The sequence below is a fragment of the Rutilus rutilus genome, assembly GCF_951802725.1.
Source record: "Rutilus rutilus genome assembly, chromosome: 9".
Lineage (NCBI taxonomy): Eukaryota > Metazoa > Chordata > Actinopteri > Cypriniformes > Leuciscidae > Rutilus > Rutilus rutilus.
Window position 1 is genome coordinate 8,212,257 of NC_140223.1, and position 22,360 is coordinate 8,234,616.

Consider the following 22,360-nt stretch of genomic DNA (forward strand, 5'->3'; position numbering starts at 1 on the left):
TCGGGGTTACAGGATAAGTTTTGAGTTGACAAAACCAAACCGATGCAATCAGGCTTTATTGGTACCATGATGCAGCTCATCAACTTTCTCTATCAACTCAGGCTTTGATCCTCAAGCTATGATTACTCCACGCGCGCGTGCACATAAAAGAGTGACGTCGACACTGAACAACCAATCGCGGGTCGCGATTTTTCCGCGGAGGAGCAAGAGATAATCATTCATAATTACGATGAATTTAAATATGTATTTCAAGCTCGAAACAATACGGTCTCTGCTGCCAAAGCAAGAGAAGACTGTTGGAGAAAGATTGCTGATTGTTAATGTGTAAGTTAAACAAATACGTTCTATATTTATGTAAAATTATGTATGTATGTGTAGCCTATACATGTAATATAGCCTATAGCCTATTTTTATAATATATATAAAATGTGCATGTACTAAGAAAGATTAGTATTCATTGATTTTTAGATGCAACCCCAACTCCAAATGTTCTTGGCAGCAGATAATATATAAAGACAAAATATAAAAATATAATTCAAAGTGGTGAGTATTTACCACAATCTTTTATTATTTTTGTGAACATTTTATCACAAACACTTGTTTGCAGCAAACAGAAATAAAGAGTTAAATTCAGAAAACCAGAATACACTGTGGTGGAGGAGTTGGCTCTGAGTAGGCAATAAGGGAAGGACGATTATAGATGTCATTACAGGTGCTGTACAGTCTGACCCTGGTGCTGGCTCCTCTAAGCAAGTAACACTGGGTACGTGTGCAATACATTACTACTTTTAAGTTTTAAATATGGCTGACTGTATGTTCTGCAGTAGAGGGAAATACAGTGTCTCTGTTGAAGCCAGCACACATGCACACAGTCTCCCACACAGAGGTTAGTATGCAGCAGACAGAACACCAAACATAACCTGCTTTACAACAGTTACAGTATGCTTTACTTTGGCCTATTTTTATTTATTAGGGTGGAGCAAATGATGAAGACACTCTGTCTGTGTGTTCTCAGACAGTTGCTGATGTGAATGCACTGGGCTTTTTATTATGGCAAACATTTGAATGTGTGGCATAAAAAAGGGACTGGCCCTTACACATCTCTTTTATTGTAGGATTTTTCACAACCTGCCCCAGAAACTGAGGCCTCTACCTCAATGGGCTTCAGAAGAAATGTGTAAGGATTTAAAACCCTTGACATAAATTACAGTCAGTCCTGTGTTTGTAGGAAGTCAAGGAACTTTTTGTGATTTGATGAGCCTCCAGAAAACTTGTAATGATCATGTTTGTGGTGGAATTATGTTTCAGGTGGAAACAGACTCAGTCAGGGCCCTGTACAAAAGGAGTCTTGAACTAGACTGCACACTAAAGGAGACTTGAACTAGACTGTTCACTAAAGGAGACTTGAACTAGACTGCTCACTAAAGGAGTCTTGAACTAGACTGCACACTAAAGGAGTCTTGAACTAGACTGCACACTAAAGAAGTCTTGAACTAGACTGCACACTAAAGGAGTCTTGAACTAGACTGCACACTAAAGGCGTCTTGAACTAGACTGCACACTAAAGGACTCTTGAACTAGACTGCACACTAAAGACTGTTCACTAAAGGAGCTGGACTGTGAGCTGAGAAGGCTAAAAAAAAAAAAAATGGAGATCAAACAGCTGGATTAAACTGATCTCAGTATGTGAACTTATTTAACCAAGTAACACTTTAGTATGAATATGTATTAATGCAACTTTCTCTTGCTCTCTTTCTCCCTCTCATCCCACAAAACCAATAAAACAGTTTGAGACCTATCTGCAGTTTCAATGTGCTTTTTTTAAGTGTAATATTGTATGGTGATTGCATCTACAGTACATCTGCACCAGCTGGGTGGTCCGCTCTGGTGACTCTGAAGCGCCGAACACAGTTGAAATGTGCCTTTAGGAGGCCAAAGGTCATCTCTATCTTCACTCTGATTTTACTGAGGGCCACATTGAAATGGTGCTGTGGCCCTGTCTGAGGGTCATGATAGGGGGTTATTGTGTAGGTTTTTCTATCTCAGTTCAAATTAACAGTGTTTTGTACTGTACCAAATTTAACTTGCTTTCCTCAAAGCGCTGAAACAACAAAGACTCACGGAAAATTTGTGAGTCAAGCACTGGAGCCAGGCCATTTGGCATCCAAACTTGTGATCATACGTTCATGACCACAAGTCGTCTGCAGATGAAATGTTTAGTAGATCATTGTTATATAATGTTACTATTCATTTAAAGATTCATCTCACAGAAAATAATCATCTCACATATTCACATCATCTCTACCTGAACATTAAGGCTGTGATAGGACTTCCTATTAACATAATCTGCCTCATGTTCCCCTAAAGCAGTGGAGATTGGAGCAATAGATTGCATACATGTTGCAATGACTCTAGGGAATCCTATCATAAGATTAACAGAATAATAATAAAAAAGATTTAAAATAATTCTTAACATTTATTGTATAGTACATTTGTGAAATTTGCTCTTTTTTTAAAAGTGTTCATGTGATGTCACCCTATCAATATATCTTAAACCAGCAATTTTATAAAAGCCCTCTTTTATGGACATGGTCCATAAATGTCCGGGGAACACTATTAAAGAAACTATTCATGTACTCCTGCAGAGCGACCTTGCGAATGGATTGACAAACCGTGTTTTCCCCTAGCTTCTGTGCGTCAGCCACCTTGCAAGTACCACTTGCAAAAAAAAAAACCGCAACGAAATATATGCGGTACAGTAAGTGCATGAATTCGACGTGTTAAATTCTTTATGTGCAGCGAAAGAAGTTCGCAAAGATAAGACATTGCTTCCGCGGAAAATCTGTATCTTTCATACAAATAACAAATAACAAAAAGGGGATTTTGTCATGCTAAAAACTCTTTTTTTATTTGATTTTTACTTGATTTGGAAGAAAAGGTGAAGTCATTGCGATACTTGGAATAAGTTACGTCACCCATATGTTTCTTTGCTCTCAGCTGATTGGTCAAACTTCAGTCTGAGATCTTGAATCCAGAACATAACCTGCCCCGGAGCAGGTTAGCCGTGCAGCGTAAGATACCATGGCAACGAACACCGATTAAAGCCAAGCTACTTTCATAGTACCTAAAACCCAGGGTTGGCGGAAACTAAACTGAAACATAGCTGGCTAGCCACCTAAACCGGCTTCATGGTACAGGCCCCTGGTCACACTCTAGCTGGGCGTCAACACTGGCAGATTCGTTTGTCCATATTCACGCCAAACTTTCCATATAACAAAAGAGAAAGAGGAAAAAAACATATGGAATTCACATTTCGCGGGTGAAAACTCAAACAAAATGCAAAACTTCAAAGATCAACGATAATGCATTCAACTTAATCAAAAAGCACGAATAAGCAATAAACAAATGTGTGGATGTGAATGGAATGCGTGTGTCTGATAGCGTGTGAATGAGTGTAGTGTGAGATTGCGCGTTGGCCACACTGACCAATTTTGGCGGACGGAATCGCAAACTGGAGAGTGTAGTTGGACCTCGCCTGGCTCCAGGAAGGAAGTTTAACGGCCTTGGACTCGTTTGAGAGTGAACCGCTCACCAACAACAGCCGGTCTTAAAGGTGCGTCGCTATGGAATCGCCAGACTCCACGTCGCATCAGACACGTGCGCGGGAAGCCTCAGTTCAAACAACCGCCGTCTTCCACTCCACATGGTAACCATTTACCCAGTAGCAGTTTTAACATTAATGGTGCCTTCACGTGCTATGGTAATTATGGTAAATACCAAAAGCCGACATGGAAAATGCACATGAACACCCCCTCATGTGGTATTTTCCACTGGGCAACTCGTAGAATATTTTGATGCACGAGTTGCCGAGATGAGATAACCTTTGACCTTTTCAAAATGGCGGAGAGCAACGCAAGAGTCGTGAATACTGTTAGCGGATAGTTTTTGTAGCCTATACAATGTTGTGTCATTAACGATTGTAATATAATGCGTTAACACTCAATTTTCAACTTTGCCGCAATTTCCTTGGTTCATATTTAATCATTTTATGTCATGTTTTATTTTTTTTAATTATTAATTATGTTGTAATCATCAGAAAGCACCACATTTACGTTTTGTTTTTGTTTTTTTAAAGATAAAAAAGATACTCTACTGACACAGACCTTGCGGGTACTACATTACGACAACAAAAGCACTTGAACACAACACACTGGTAAATACCAGTTCACAAGTGGAAAATATCATCTTTTCCATAGCACGTGAAGGCAGCATAAGTGACATGGCATCTGACGCACAGAAGCCAATGGCACATGTCACTATGCGCATTGGCACATCCGGTCTTCATTGGCGTGCCAGTGGCATACGTCACTGACATTATTGGCATGTGCCACTGACATCGCGACACACTGACACTGACATGACACCTCACTGACACCGAGTCGCGGAACATGTCACCGTGTTGCGACACCTCCAGTAGTGACTGACAGATTAATCGAACACCTATAGCAATAGCCTAATTTTGTGATATTTAAAATATCAATTAAACGAATTAAAGTGCATTAATATTTTAATAAACGTGTTATTTGTGTCACGTCTGTATTTGATTGGTATGTGTCACTGAATGTTTTGTAATACGAGTGCTACTTTATGTTGTTTATCTCGGAAAGTCACAAACTGCCCATTCTAGGAAAGACACGAAATAAATCAATCATGGGTCACTACGAATAACGTATTAACAGTCGCGTCCGTTACTGTAAACCTTTATTTTGGCGTGATGCTGCACAGACACACGCGACACGCCAGTAGGTGTCAGTAGGCTATAAGTGAGTGTAACACTGGCCAGCGCAAGATTCTCATCTGTGGCTTTAATATTTCAAAATAATTGTATCGAATTATGTATGTTGTAGGCTACACATTAACTTAGCGATGTTATAAATCATATTTTTGACAGCATAAAGCAAATTGTTATGCAAGTGGCATATGACGCAATCCATTGGCACATCTCACGTTTTAGTGACACATGCCAATATCCACTGGCACATGCCAGTTGGCCTGTGTCACTAAAACTGACATGTCTCTTTATGTTGTGGCACCTCCAGTAGTGACACCTGCAGCTGTCTGCCGGAGTATAATGTAGATTGTGTACCATATGCACATCGTTAATTTGTAGAACAAAAATGTATTTTATTTATTGAATAATTCCATAAAAATATTTTTTAAATATTAAAGTATAGGCTACTGAGGAAGGTCCTGCGCGACCGAACGTTTGTTGCACTGAGCACTTTTTTTGCACTTAGTTTGATACATAGCCTAACAAACATATGATTTTTAATAATTCATTTTTTTTACACTTTTTGGAAGGACTTGAAATATTTAAGCCACAGATGAGAATCTTGCGCTGGCCAGTGTTACACTCGCTTATACTGACACTGGCGTGCGTCTGTGCAGCATCACGCAAAAATAAAGGTTTACAGTAACGGACGCGACTGTTAATGCGTTATTCTTAGTGACCCATGATCAGTGTTGGGAGTAACGCGTTACAAAAGTAATTAATTACTGTAATGCATTGCTTTTTGCTGTAACGCGGTAATGTAAGGCATTACAGGGGGGAAAAATGTAATATTTTACTCGGTACAAATGTCAGTAACGCGCGTTACAAGCAGTTAACCTGGAATAAAGTGGTAGTTTTTTTTTCCTTCATGCAAATTCGCCAAAATCACCGCGAGATCAGCAGAGGAGAAACGTCCGCGCAAAATGTTTCACTCCGTTTCCATGGCAACTCTGCGCCGCGGCCGCTCCAGTGTTTGAAAAATAGACAGTATGGGTTTGAAAGCGACATGAATGTTCAAAGTTCACGCGCACGGCCATTGATTAAACCACGTCAAAATCATGCAGCATTTACAAACATCTAGAATTAGAACATTACTTAAATAAAAATCTCATTAATATTACATTATACATTTAAAACTGATTTTGGAGATCTATGACTCGTTCATAGACCAAATGGCCTATGCCCACACTACTGCAGTCACTCACAATAATAATTAAAATAAAATAAAAATATTTGGCTTAGTTATTTTTATTTTTGCTAAAGTTTAACCCTAAAGTTTACCCCGGGCTTAAAGTAAAAAGATTTCTGTACCATGCGTCCATGCAAAGTACCATGGTAATATTTGAGGTACCAAGGTTATATCTGAGGAAGTATGTACCATGGTAATATGTACGGCAGAATGTACCATGGTTATATCTGAGGTACTAGGGCATGTACCATGGTAAATCTGAGGTACCATACTATGTACCATAGTAACATACTGTACAGTATAGTACTTCAGATATTATCATGGTACCATGATAATATCTGAAGTACTATAAAGTATGTACCATAGTTATATCTGAGGTACTATGGTATGTACCATGGTAGGTACCACGGTAAATCTGAGGTACCATACTATGTACCATAGTAACATCTACAGTACCATGCAATGTACCATGGTACCATGATAATATCTGAAGTACTATATAGTACCATGGTTATATGTAAGGTACCATGGTACTACCATAGTACTACTATGGAATACCATGGTACTACTATGGTATACCATGGTATGTATTATAGTACATCATAGTAAAATTTCTTATGGGTCCAAGCTCAGTCGGATACCACATCACCTTCTACTGGATGTGTAATGAGCTAATTGAGCATCATAAGCTACATTTAGATTTCCAAATCCATATTTGCAGTTATTTGGGTGAGAGTAACTTAAAAGTAATGCAATAGTAGTGTAATGCCTTACATTTTAAATACAGTAATATTGTAATGTAACGAATTACTTTGAAATGACAGTAATAAGTAATAAATAACGCATTACAGTTTCGAAGAACTTGCCCAACACTGCCCATGATAGATTTAATTACACAAAACATTCAGTGACACATACCAATCAAATACAGACGTGACACAAATAACACGTTTTTATTAAAATATTAAAGCACTTTAATTCGTTTAATTGATATTAAATATCACAAAATTAGGCTATTTATTTAGGATTTTGTGGCACAATTACGTCAGTAGGCTATAGGTGTTCGATTAATCTGTCAGTCACTACTGGAGGTGTCGCAACACGGTGACATGTTCCGCTACTCGGTGTCAGTGAGGTGTCATGTCAGTGTCCGTGTGTCGCGATGTCAGTGGCACATGCCAATAATGTCAGTGACCAGTGTTGGGCAAGTTACTTCGAAACTGTAATGCGTTATTTATTACTTATTACTGTCATTTCAAAGTAATTCGTTACATTACAATATTACTGTATTTAAAATGTAAGGCATTACACTACTATTGCATTACTTTTAAGTTACTCTCACCCAAATAACTGCAAATATGGATTTGGAAATCTAAATGTAGCTTATGATGCTCAATTAGCTCATTACACATCCAGTAGAAGGTGATGTGGTATCCGACTGAGCTTGGACCCATAAGAAATTTTACTATGATGTACTATAATACATACCATGGTATACTACACATGATTTTAAAAACAGTACCATTGCAGTTTTTATGTCATGATTTTAAATTGGTATGTGACCTAAGAACGATCTTACATTAAAGGTACATAGAGGTACATAAAGGTGCTGAGGTCTGACTTTGTGGTGCTCTGAAATTAAGTTATTTTAATATTAATATGTGATGAAGGACTTTGAAAGAAAGCGTATAACTAGACGCGGCAGGCGTGAATTTGACGCGCTATTCGCGTCCGGTGTGAACGCACAGTATAGCCTGCATCACGGTCATAGCGATCTGTATAACAACTATGCTGTAGCTTTTGAACGGGTAGCCTATCTTTTTTCACTGCATTTGAATTAGCTGCCTGATCCGTGAAGAACCGTGAATAACAAATTTAACACCCTCGTTTCTATGAAACTGAAAACAATTGAACCAGCTGGAGACTATGACACAAGACAAAACAGAACAGATGTTTCAAAACCGATCAGATAACGTTACTATGGCTTTGTATGGCAGTAACGTTAGCCAACTAGTTTACGGTTAGACTAGGCTAGCTATCGATAACGTTACACTGACACAACTTAAGTTAATGCTCTGAATTCGCAGCTAATATCAAATCCATAACTTTATGATCAAGTTAAAATTTCCAGGTCAACCACAAATAATCCCACTACCTTTTAATATCATCCGATAACTAATTCAATGCTGATTTGTTGTTTTGCCCACTTACCACTTCAAGAGCATCTGTAAAACATTGCCAGCTCAACGTGCGAGACGAGTTGCTTGAACATACACAGCAAAGATTCACGTCAAAGATTCTAGAGCGCTTAGATTTGATACACAGACACCATATTAGGAAAAAGGGCTGATGCTGACCGATTTATTACACATCCAGAAGAATACATTTGAGTCGTTATAGGCTCTGGTATATTATGGAGCATAATAGGAATAAAGTTGTGACAAAAAAAATATCAGGGAGGAAAAATCACTTTGAATGGGCATGACGCCACTGAATGGAGTCAAAAACTTGTAAAAATAGCACAGTAGGGACAACATCCGTAGGACAAAATGATGATTTCATAGAATGTAACAGAGAGGTGATGTCATGTAACGTCACAGGTGTAAAGGTGGACCAACAATGAGCAGGAGACAAGTCACAGGCAAAGTTCTGAGCCAATGATGGTGCAATGTTAGCCCTAACATCTCTGATCTTATTAACAAAAAAGTAGAGGAATTCATTACAGTCAGATCTAGATAACACAGTTGTTTGAGAGCTAGTTGGAGAAACTATTGTATTAAGATTTTTGGATTGTGCTTATTCGAGGAAATAAGTTGAGAAAAAAAGCACATTCTCGCCTTTTTCAACATCTCATTCAAGGTGACCATTAGATCTTTAAGGTGGAGCCTGTGAACCTCGAGTTTAGAAGATTTCCAAAGACGCTCCACTTTTCTACAATTTCTCCTAAAACTTAAGATAGCTTCCTCAATCCATGGACAGGCTTTTTTGTGGGAGACAGCGCTCAATTTAATTGGTGCTACTTTATCTAAAATCGATAAGCATTGACCATTAAAAGATCGGATAAATTCATCAACATCAGTGCATCCCATCAGAGAACATGGGTCAAACAAGGCAGAGAACCTCTCTGCAGTGTCTTGATTACTAATCCGCCTTTGTGTCATAATTCTCGGGGGCGGAGGATCTTGAGGAAAGTTAATATTAAAAAACACACAGCTACACATGTACATCTTCCACATGTGTATTTACTATATCTAGACCAAGAGAAAAAACAAGGTCCAGGGTGTGACCCTTAATGTGTGTGGGTCCAGTAACGTGCTGAATGAAATTAAAAGAGTCTGTAATAGAAAGGAGATTAGCAGCTGTGTTGCATGTAAAATCATCAATATGCAAATTAAAGTCCCCAATAATTAAAACCTTCTCAAGTTTGATGATAGATGATAAAAAGTCAGTAAAGTCAGTAAGAAAGACACCTGCCGGGCCAGGAGGGCGGTAAATTAACACACTGTAAAAAGCATTAGAAGAGCCTACTTTAAGCATTTGAGATTCAAAAGAGGAAAATTTTTCTGAGTTAATCACTCTACATATGAAACTGTCACGCTGCACAACAGCAAGCCCACCACCACCACGTGCCAATCGGGGCATCCCAGTAACAGAACAGCCAGCAGGACAGAGCTCGTTTAGGTGAATAAACTCATTTTCCCTTTGCCACGTTTCCGTAAGAAACATAAAATCAATTTTCTTGCTCATAAAAAGCTTGTTAAGAATAAACGTTTTATTAGAGATGGAACGGGCATTAAGCAAGGCAAAGTGGAGTAATGTAACGTACGGCAGACAGGCATCAAAAACAGCTGATTGTGATGGAACTGACCGTAAACAGCTGACACAGTCACGAGGTCTCCAGTTGCGGCGAATTGTCAGTCGCTGGTCAGACAGCACAGTAAACATCGGTAACGGCAAGTCCACCACGATCCCATCAACAAATTGCTGGTACACGCGAGGTTCACATCCAACCGGCAGAGGCATCGCGGGGTGTTGGTGCTGAGGAGCATTTTCACCCGTATTTAGGGGGAAAACTGGTCGCAGCCACCGGAATCGTTCACCGCGATATGGCCAGAGCACCCCCGTCCAGGATTGGCGCCTTCTCTTGACTTGAACGCCAGCTCTGCAGCCCCTTCTCTTCGGTCTCTTAGGTCCCCTGGTTGTAAACAGGAGCCGGTACTCAGGTGATGAGGGAGGACGCACGAACGGGGGCGGAAAGGTTTGTCTAAAACTTTCCCAACTTTCAAAGAGACTTTCCATAGACACTCTGATGTCCAACAACGAGCGTCGATCATAAGTCCGAGCGGCAGAGACACAATAGTCAGACGATAGGGCTGATATGGCAACATATAGGGTGAGTACAAACGTAAAGAGTTTACACAAAAGCGATGCAGCAGCGGCCAAGCCAAACACAGGCGCCATCTTGCTGGAAGAAGCATGCAAGCTATTTTCAATGGAGGTCCGGCCGCGTCCTTAATCTCTGTGAGGTTAAGCCAAAGGTGGCACTCTAACACTACCAGGCTGGCCATGCCCCATCCAATAGCCTGGGCGGTGGTCTTGATTGCGCGCAGTGCCAGATTGGTGGCGCTGCGCTGCTTAAAGGTTTCATTTTCCGGTGCAGATTTGTCCAGGTAGCGGAGGAGTTTGGCCTGGAAAACTTGAAGGACCGCCATAGTGTGCAGGCCTGAAGCAGCTTGACCAGCGGAAGCGTAGGCTCGGCCGGCAAGAGCTGAAGTCGTTCTGCATGGTTTGGAAGGATGTGCCGCCTTTGACCTCCATCCAACAGCAGTGGGAGGCTTCCTCCAGAGGGGGGCAGTTTCTCATACCCATTATCCTCCGCGCCGTCAAGTGTTGAGTGTGTCGCTGAGGTTGAAGTGCGCTGGCGCGTGCCACGACATTGTGAGCTCCTCGTGGACCTCGGGGAAAAATGGAGCTGGATGCTGGTGAGGGGCCTGGACAGATGAATAAACAGCAAAGACACATTAACAAGTGCAGGTTTCTCCAACTGAAAAAAGGGCTTTAGAATCATTCAGAGAGCATGAACAAAGTAGCCTTTATAAGGCTTCCATGACAAACACATGGAGATATTACAGAACAGCTTCATAGAGCCAGTGTAGGAGAAATAACTGAGAGACGTGAATACCTCCATCGTGTTGTTGCTGTGACGTCATTTCTGGGGAAGCAGGGGATTGCATTCCGTGGACATGATGAACAGAGCCAGAGTCAAAATCAGGGAAACTTCCTTGAGCGCATGAAACTTCTCACACAGTTTGACCCATTTCTACAGCAGTACAATGCTCCATCCCATGCTACCTACCTGTCTCACTCATCGCAAAATGAAATGATTGCATGTATTTCAGAAGAGGTCACCGAAAGCATCATAAAAGAAATGAGAAATTCAAAGATGTATGCTCTGATGGCAGATGAGGCAAGGGACAGGCACTCTGAACAACTGGCAGTATGTGTGCGTTACGTTACGTCCGAGGGCAGAATCAAGGAAAATGTCCTTGGTTTCAGCAGACTGTTTGGTTTTGATGCACAATCCATCACTGATGCAATAGAGCAAACATTGAAATCACATAAAATTGACTATCTTCTGTGTGTTGCACAAGCATATGACGGGGCTGCAGTCATGAGTGGAGCTGTGAGGGGCGTACAGGCCCGTTTCAGAGAACGTCATCCAGAAGCAGTGTACCTTCACTGCTATGCACATGAATTAAAGCTTGTGCTGTGCCATGCATGCAAGGCAATACCAGAAGCCACCAACTTTTTTGATTTACTGGAGAGCCTTTATTCATTTTTCAGTGCATCTCTAGTTAATCACCAAAAGTTCACTGATGTTCAAAAACAGCTTGGACTACAATCATCTGAGCTGGTACAGCTGTCAACAACACGTTGGGCATGTCAGGTGAAGTCTGTGAATGCTGTAATTGACAGTTTCTGTGCTATTCTGCAATGTCTTGACAAAATTTCAACACCAATGGCTGTAGGCCTCAGGTCCAAACTCAGCAACTTTAACACTGTCTACATGCTGCTGATGTTTGGTAGACTTTTATCCATCACTGAAGGCCTCCACAAATTCCTGCAGGAGGAAACCGTAGACCTGGGACAAGCAGTTCAATACAAAACAGCAGTCTACGACTCTCTTAAAGAACAACGCACAGCTCAGGGTGCTACAGAGTTATTTTCAAAAACAAAGGCCTTGTGTGAGGTAAATAACATTCCAGAACCTTCAGCAGGTTTTAGACGGAAACAGAAGAGGCTTGATGATTATGTGGTGGAAACAGCATGTAGGACAACCTCAGAAATCAGTTCTTCACATGACCACATGTGTACATTGTACTACCCTTGCCTTGACCGAATGATGCAAGAGATTGACAACCGTTTCTCAGGAGTAGGAGTAGATCTTATGAAGGGCATTCAAGCCTGCCATCCAGCATCAGACAGCTTTCTTGACTCTATTATAAAATAGAGTTGCAGTCAGAGGAGCTCTTGGTGGCAAAAAAACTTCTTGAACAGAAGGAAGGAGAAAGAAGTAATTCCTGACATAAGCTGTGTCCCAATGTTGAAGGCTGCATCCTTCGAAGGACGCAGACTTCAAGGATGCAGCCTATGCGTCCTCTGAAGGACGCACCATGTAGCCTTCCTAGGATTTCCTAATTGTGCAACCAGGTGTTCCCGATCACCGCTCCTGGCGCCAAGCAACGGTGCGAGAGGACAGCTGCTATCCTGATCATTCATTTTGATAACTGAGTAAACAGCTATGGAGCCAGAATTGGCTATTGTCATTTTTATGTTTTATATTTTACTGGAGGTCATGGTGTGCCCCGGCGCTGCCGGATCATGTATTTTCGGTTTAGCCCTGTTTGAATACAAAACCCAATTTAATATAAAAAGTCCAGTATTTCTCGCGCTCCTCATCTGCAGCTGTCACGGTTGCCAGGCGACAAGAACAATCCTTCGTAGGCTAGACCGGTCCGAACGCTTCAGATGCGCCCTTTGATATGGGATGCTGCTGTAGTTAGCAACAATTTGTTAATATTGTGACAATAAGCCTACATTTTGTTACTTTAATTTTCGGAACTGCATATTTCGTTAAATATTAACTAAGTGAATTTCACTTACAAATGTGAAGTAACCTGAAGTACTTTTTTCCCTCACATCACAATGTGATTACATTACACTACACAAAAGTATATAATGTAACAACCAGATATTACTGTATATTGAAAATATACAGAAGTAAAATGCAACATAGCCTACGCAGTAATGCAGTAGTAGCCTAATATAAATGCAGTAGTTATTAAAAGTACTTTTTTCAGAAAGCCGTCGATTGAATCAGCCCTGCAAACCTGTTGGTAGACAACTTAGTGGATAGTGGAAATATGCACTTTAACACTCTGGAGACCATCCCAGATGATGTCCCACCAGCAGGAGGCCTTACCAGGGGCAGCCCATCCCGGTCCAGCAGCTCAGCTCAATAGAGTCTACATAATTTTTTTCTTATTTTATGTATTGTAAAATTAAATGTTTATGTTGATTTTTGATATGTTTAACGTATTTTGTAAATAGTTGGAAAAAGTACTTTAATGTAGCCTAAAGAACAAATGATTTTCATTTACCAATTTTATTTGAAAAAATAAAAAGGTATAGAATTTGTTTCATGCAGAAAGTATTACTGTCATTACAAAAATAAACAATGTCCAGAACAATTCATTCTCTTTTATTTACACAATTAAAGTTGCAAAAAAAAAAATGTACATAATTTTCTTAAATAAAAGTGAAAAAAGTTAAACAAGAATATGTAGAAAATATATATATTTTTCAATCATTCTCTCAAGAAGAGAAAACAGCCTGTCCATCCTCTCCCTCCTCTCCTGTGCACTCCTTGCCTCTGCCTCCCTCTGTAGTTGCATTTCTTCTCTGATCAAGTCCAAAAACTCGTCCTGTCTCGCCGCCTTCGTGCTGGTGCTGCTGCCCCTGGCTCCTCCTCACCGTGGGCACCCACTACTGAACTCGGCCCTGGTGTGTCCTCAGGGATTGAGGCGATGAGGACAGGGGGGTTGGTGCAATGCATCTGTCCCAACACCTCATCCATAGCCGCGTTTCCACTGTCGGGCCAGGGCCGGGCCAGGGCTTTAAACGGGCCGTGCCGGGCTAATAGCCTCGGGCCAATAGCACCGGGCATGCGTTTCCACTGTCGGGCCAGAAGCTCCACAGCGCTTCACTAAAACACGCCCGTAACACGCCTCTCTGGGACAACGTCACACTAACCCATCATTTCACCAACAAATGGAAGTTTTATCAGAAAACTAATCAGAAATCACTGGAAACAGCATTGAAAACAAACACGATAAAAGCGTCCGTTTGCTAGCTTTTTTTTGTTTGTTTGTTTAGCAGCTACTTGAATATTTAAAACCCAAGCATCGATATTTTACCACAGGTTTACAATAAAAAGTGATACATTGATCATAATGAATTAATTTATGTAAAAATTGCACATTAGTCACTCAGAAATAAATTACCGTTAGGTCTATTTCACAAAAGAAAGAGGACACACTTACTTTTTCAGTCGCGTCTGTTTCTTTATCTGGTAACTTAGTTACAGGACATATTTACATCACATTTAGAAAAAATGATAATTTCTACAAATATATGCCATACGACCTGAGGAGCTTTAGCACTCTCTCGACTCCCATACAGATATTTTCAGTCAGAGAAACAGAGGAAGCTCCCGAAAAAAAAAGTTACTTTATTTTTTGATAGTCCGGTTTAAAGAGACGAGACGTAGGCTATGACAGATAAAATAAAAACATGACTGTGATAGCCTTTAAGATTGGTCTGATTTCTTCAAGCGTTCGCTGTTGTTTTTTTTACTATGCGTATCTTCAAGCGTTTAGTATGTTTACTATGGTAACGGCTAGCGCGCATAGTCTTTTGCATCACAAACAGAAGGCATTCAAACATGAACGCGATTTAAATTATTTTATTTTTAAGTCTTAAATGCTGACAGAATCATCCGGCGCTGCCGTCTCCCAATGGTAAACTCCTCCTCTGTTGGTAACCACTCCTCTAGCCCGAGCTGGCCCGCTTTGGACCAAGGTATTCGACGGGCCAGAAATCCTGGCCGTTGGCCCCGAGTAAGCCCCGATCAAGCCCCGGAAGTGACAGTGGAAACGCGACTGGCCCTGGCACGCACTAGCACGGCCCGGCCCTGGCCCGACAGTGGAAACGCGGCTCATGAGGACAAACCAGGGCCACGTTTCAGCAGTGGGTTTCCCACTCACACCCTCTCCTGTCCCAGGACACTTGCAATCCTAAAGGCAGAGCAAATGAACCATGGCTTGTTAACAACAACAGGACAATACATTTCAGCAAAGATGTGTGTATTACTTTTCTTTATATATATATATATATATATATATATATATATATATAGACCCATTTTTTACTGAATTGTTCTAAAAAAGCAGAAAAGGGTACTTAACACAGAGGAGCAATCTTAAGTGCATTGTTAACACTGCAAAATATGACACATCAAGACATGCATACAAAATACTTAAGAAATCATATTTCTGTATACTAAAATTTGGTTAAAACCACATACCTTGCATGACAGCACTACAAAAACACATAAAAGTGAAACCCCATTGCCTTATCTACTGCTTTTCTTATTGTTTTGGGCTTTATTTGGGTGAGTGTTATTTCTTATAATACACAAGTGCAAATATTACAAATAGGTCGTTAAACTAATAACGTTATTACCACAAGTTTTGCCTAAAACTACCTGATAAATGAAGCCACGCAATGGTGACGAAGGAGTTAATTTAATTAATTAAATTTTAACTCTGGTTTCGCTAGCTATTTGAGTAAATGAAAACATAATACTTACATTTAAATGTGAATTTGCTGTCCACCACCGATCTCTAGTCTCGGCCGCCTTTAAAAATAAATAAATAAATGCTGTCGTCAACGGCGCGCAATGAATTATGGGGTAGAATAGGCCGCTAAGTGTCCATTTATGTATCCTTCTTTTCACGGGGAAACGAAGGGTGCATTTGGCGTCGCTTTTGAATCAGGGAAGCCTTCGTCGCGGCGCGATGACGCAACCGGCCTTCGAATACGGCCTTCGAAGGATGGAGAATTGAATTGGGACAGCCTTCATCGAGCCGCGGTGACGCAATCGGCCTTCAAATGCGACCTTCCAAGGATGCAGCCTTTGAATTGGGACGTCCTTCGTCGCGCCGCGGTGACGCAATCGGCCTTCAAATACGGCCATCCGGCCTTCAAATACGGCCTTCGAAGGACGCAGCCTTCACTTTGGGACACAGCTATAGTCAGTGTGTTCAAGATGCTAAATACTGACATGTTCCCCACACTGAATTCAGTATTTCAAGTAGCACTGACAATCCCAGTTAGTAGCTGCAGCTGTGAAAGTTCCTTTAGTGCCTTGCGTCGACTGCATACATGGTTAAGAAACACAATGGAACAAGACCGGCTTAACCACCTGGCAGTGATGTCCATAGAGAAGGAGAACTTGACTGCTGTTGACCATGACATGGTGATAGACAGATTTGCCCAGATGAAATCAAGACGATACGCTCTTAAACTACCACCATCAACGCAATAAAGAACCATGTTCAGACAGAAACGGGATGGAGGGAGGCAGATAAAACCACTTTACAGTAAAGTTTTATTTGTTATCATTAGTTACTTCATTACCAATAAACTAAGAATTTTTTTTTAAATTGCATTCATTCATATTTGTAAATCTTTTAAAAAAAAAATCTAAATACAATTGTTCATTACAAAGAATTTATAATTTTTGGACCATATGGACATAGTAATTAATGTAAATTAGCAGTTAACTATTACACTAACTAATGTTAACAAACACAATTTTACTGTAAAGCATTATAACAAAAAGAAAATTCAAAGCAAATGAAAAAGGCAAATACGCGAAGTAGAGAAGTGGGCACACTTTAAGAGGAGAATAGTGTAAAAGGGTATAGAGCTGGTAAGTCCCGCCCATCCGTAAAACCTCAAGTGGACCTCTAGGTTGAAAAATAATGCAAGTGAATGGGAGAAAATAATTATTTTCTGATCCCGTTTGAATTGTGCCATGAATGTGAACATATGTTGTCTGTGAATTTTTTATATAATTTTTCATGTTACGAGTTTGACAGTATATTGTATGATTCTTTGGCTAGCAGTTGTGAAAAAGACATAACGAGAAAGACTACATGTCGCCTATGTGACGTCACCCTATAACACATTTTCCCTCCACTTGTCAAATCACGGTGCTAATGCTGCGATAATCTATGGAGACAGATCGAGATGCCTGTGTGTTTTGTACCCAAATGTCAACATTCAAACCAAATCGGCTGTTCTTTCTTCAGATTCGCGTCGAAAGCAGCGAAGAGTTGTAGTCCACAAAGTGCTCTCACACAAAGTCTAACCGTATCAAACTTCTACCAGCTAAATTGTAGCATTCTTTACACAAAAAATTATATTAAAAATTCACAGACAACATATGTTCACATTCATGGCAAAATTCAAACGGGACCAGAAAATAATTATTTTCTCCCATTCACTTGCATTGACGATTTTTCAACCTAGAGGTCCACTTGGGGTTTTACGGATGGGCGGGACTTACCAGCTCTATAGGGAGAAAAAATGAGAAATGAGTGGACAAGATGTATGGAGAAGAGAAAGGAAGGACATTTAAAAAAATGGAACAAAGAAGAGGAATGAAGACATTAGATTAAATGAGAAGATGACAGGTGTGGATAGAAGAAGAGAAAGGAGTGGAGAGAAGCAAGGAGAGCCCAAATCAAAAGGAGAGCTGTTATGATGAGAAGAAGAAAAACAATTGAGAAAAGAGGAAAGCAGGCAACAGCAAAGTTATAGGACAAAACCTTATGAGGCAGCCACAGCAGAGGAATGATGCACAGACTTCAGTAGAGGGTAAGGTTTATCTGCTAGACTGAATAACTTAAATCTGTTTATTGTAATGCATAAACATGTGAAAAGCAGAAGTTAAGAGAAGGAGAGAGGAGAAAAATGTGTGATGAGGAGTGGAGAAATGGGAGAGAAGAGGACAAGTGGAAGTCTGGATTTGAGGAGTGGAGAAGAAAGGGATGAGTGAGGGAGAAAGCAAAGAAAATAGAGATGAAAAGAAATGAAATATGAAAGCAGGTGAATTGGAAGAGGGACAAGAGATGTAAATGCGTTTAGCAGTAAGGAGTGAAGAGCAGATGAGTAAAGGGGAGCACAGATGCCAGAAGTAAATGTAAGAGAATAAGATTTGCATTTAATCTTTTTTTGCATCTTAAGTTTGTGATCAGAAACACTTAAACTTTCTTTGGTTTATACTTTTTTCTTTCAGTGGACGAAATTTCCAGAGATGAGTGGAGCATGAGTAAGAGAAGAAGAGTCAGGAGAAACGTGACCAGTAGTCAAACAAATAAAGTACCATAACATAATAATATATGGTCATGTTGTTTATCATACTGTTTCCCTAAGAAATATAATATAATTTTAGTAAATGTTCTTCTGTTGGCCTGATATTCGATTCAGAGTATTGAAGAGCACATTTACTTGGCACTGCAGCATTTGCTGTTTGCTAGTAGAGCAGCCTAAATTATTATGGCATGGATTCTGATGTAGCAGATTTGTCAGCTAAGCACAAACTAAACAGGGGCCCGTTCTTCGTACGTCGCTAACTCAGTTAGCTGGATTTGATTGTTGACGATTTGGCATGATCTTGGATTGTTTGGTTCTTAGAAGCTCATCCTGGACTTGCTGTCATAGCAACAGGTGCGCAAGCTTAAACCTGCTCGGGAGCAGGCGTATTTCATGTAAACAGGATTAGATCGCGGCTTTATAAGCGGAGCTGATACGGAAGTCCAGCACAGCGATAGTGCACTTTCTGAGATATATATTTTTTTCTCGTGACTCGTGAAAATGTCGTTTACATTATTAAATTGTTGGAAACGCACATTTATTTTCGACTTGTCGGAGTCTGGCTTTAACTACAGCACAAACTGTTTGCATTGCCCTAAGATTATTTGCGAGTGGCTCTTTCCTTTACACTATTGGAGATGCGGAGAACTTGATGGAAAGTGCTGTCTGTCGTGTCATTCGGACTTTACCTGGCGCTTTTAGGTTTAAAAAACAGTTTTAGGTTTTTTTGTGGCATTTCCAAGCCACTTAAGACCCAATGTTGTAAAGCAGTTTTTTTTTTTAAGCAGTTTTTTTTTTTTTTTTTAGGCTATCATAATTTTTTATGAAGATCATGCAATCATGACCATGCCCATTACAGTATGTGTCACTCAGGCTTCACTAACGTGATTGGTACCACAGACTATAGGCTACCATTATAGACTGCCATCAAGGCCTCAATGAAGGGGATTATGTGAACAGAAAGGGGGTTCACAATGTAAATGTGCAGCCCAGTTACTATTGGGATTCTTAATATTCCAGATTAATAATATTATATCAAATAAAATAAAAAAGGCAGTTGACTAAAATCTTCCATATCACAAATGTGAAAGCAAAATGGCCAGGATCTGTGCATGACTTAAGCATTTTCAGAGATTCACATTTATGCACATTATTTGAAAGCGGTAAGGAAAGTTCCACAATTAAATATCAAGCTCACTGTATTACATACACTTATGCTGATCCTAACAGAACTGCATTTTTTCATAGGTGATTATGACATGTTCCTGCCTGCAGACAGGTGTTTTATGACCCCATTCCCTGACCCAAACCAGTTACAATGCAGCTCCAGGACAAGGGCACACAATGAAATGAACTTTGGCTAACTAAAGGGAAGATGTCAGTGTCTGAAAACTCTTGAGGGTTGCACACCTGACAGGGCCTGTGACATTGTTGCATGTGCCATATTACACAACATTGCCAAAAAAAAAAACCCTTTTCATTAAATGTTTAATAAAAGACAAATATGCTTAGTTCCTTGAGTTTTATTTCAATTGTTCTTTGTAAAGAAAAGCCAGTGGTCAAGTGATATTAGACACATGCCTCATGCAACAAATAAAAAGGAAAAGTTGGCAATACACTGCCCACCTGTAGGCCTATGTGTCCTCTGTCTGTGCAGACTCTTCTGTAGGCCTTTCTGTAGATGTGGAATCCTGCAACTTATATTGCAGCCATAAAGCATACAAGTATAAATTAAGTAAAGTTATTCATGCACTTGCAGGTAGGCTAGTTCCTCCATATGACAGTTATCTGAGAGAGTTTATTCACTGTCCAGTGCAATGGAAACAAATGGACATTACAAAGTCTTATACTTTCTTTCCTTTGGAAAGTTAGAAAATGTCCACTTACTGCACATATTTCAGCCACCACTTTCTTGGGAACAGATACAAGTGTGTATTATGTAAAAGTGCACAAAAGAGGAAAACACAATGTCATTACAATGAACTACACTCGGGAAAAATGTGATCAATAACTCATGGCAAAATATTTTTACATTAACATAAGTTTATCAGTTTTCACTTTCACAAGTCAAAGCAATTCTTCATTACTCAAGATTTAACAGTTGAAATGACTATACGGCCTTAATTTAATGCAGCAAAAATTATTTTACAGTGTAGGCTATTAAGATCTTTTTTTTTTTTTTCAGCCTTTTTTTTGGTTGCTTTTAAACACAACCATTTATTTAACAGTGCCTTTTATAGAAGAGACTATAATATAACAAAAAAATTACCATTATGTAGAATATTTTTGTACTTCACTTTTATTTGTTCCCATGTTCTAGTGTGGTGACTCTGACATTACAATAAACAAAGTAATTATGCAATTATTAAAATACAAAAATATAGGCTAATAAGTGATAAAAACATCTAACATGGCCACTTCTAACGGATTTAAATTGTCTGCTACTTTTTGCCAGCCCTCTCTCCTGGCTTTTGCAGAGTTTGAGGTGTTCCCTGGCGTTTTGATTAAACATTAAAATTCCGAATAAACTTCGACTGTTAGTCCTTGCTCTGCTGAGGAGAAAAACTGTGCGCGCTCTTTTACCACGCTGAGCAGCCAATAGCAGCGTTGCTGATCAATGTTTCTACTATCGATACATATCCCCTTTTAAACCAGCGCATGAACGCGCAGTTATCTCAGATAACTCAATCCAGCGATACTAATCATAAACAACAGGTGTGTTCGAAGAACCCAATTAGCCGGATCATGATTAGCACGATGATATCATCTTGGATGTGTCATTTGATCTCGGATGTAATAAGCAACGTACGAAGAACGAGCCCCAGAACTGAACTCTTAAGATTAGTAATGATGTTTACACCAAATTCCGATTTTACCTATGTAGGCTAACTTAAAAATAGTCAGATAATGGTTGCCTCTTTTTAGTTGCCAGGGGTGAAAATGAGTCATCCTTAACATTTTTGGTGTTTTGGATTTACTACAGCTGGAGAACAATTAAATACAAAATAGGTTGTAGGCTCTACTGGGTGATTTTTTTTATTTTACTGAGTAACATTCATCATTTTCCCAGATAGTGTATAGATTTTTAGGTATTCTATTATCTCAAACAGCCTGAAAAATAGTGCATTTAGCTGATGAAAATGGGAAAAAAATCTCCCCGAGAGAGCATGCCCCCTGACCCCCCTAGGTTTGGGCTAAGCCCCGAATGTTTACATCGTCTTGCTCCGCCCCTGGTGATATGTAATTATGTGATAGGCCTAAACATGTTTCCAACATGTTTTATTTTGTTACACTTACTGATGTTGAACAAAATAGCCTACTTAAATAGCCTACTTCGTCCCTGTTAAAAAATTGCACGCATGCTCAGCTCATCGGTTCTCAGTGTGTCGAACCAGACAGTATGTGTCGAACACGTCCGAAAGAAACAGTTATCGAGTCTGTACTGGTGATTAAGAACCGCACCTGTATGGTCGGTAGTGCGCGCATGCGCAGTGTCAGCTACTCGTGCTCATCAGTTCTCTCAGCACAACATGCCTCAGTTCAGTGAACTGTTGGAGTTACTGGAGTAAAATATACTCCGGGATATTGTTTTATTTCGAGTCGGAGGGACTGCCAGGCATGTCCGAAAGTGAGTAAGTTTAGTAACTGGATCAGCGCTGACTCAAGACGCGTACTGTTACGAACGATTCAGTACGATTTGATGTAGGCTACTGTTCGACCGGTTCACTAAAAAGAATCGGTTCAAAAGAATCACCAAGTGCACCAAGATCAAGGTGAGTGTTCAGGTCTCGAGACTTTTTACAGGTGACTTCCGCATTTAGGCCAATATTTCCCCT

At 40.1% G+C, this 22,360-nt stretch overlaps 1 protein-coding gene across 1 annotated transcript in view; it reads left to right on the forward strand.

The window, feature by feature from the left end:
- Positions 1–22,360, forward strand: part of LOC311296713 (NACHT, LRR and PYD domains-containing protein 12-like) — a 121,008-nt gene that overhangs the window by 64,546 nt on the left and 34,102 nt on the right. The gene's annotated exons all lie outside the window — the stretch shown is intronic.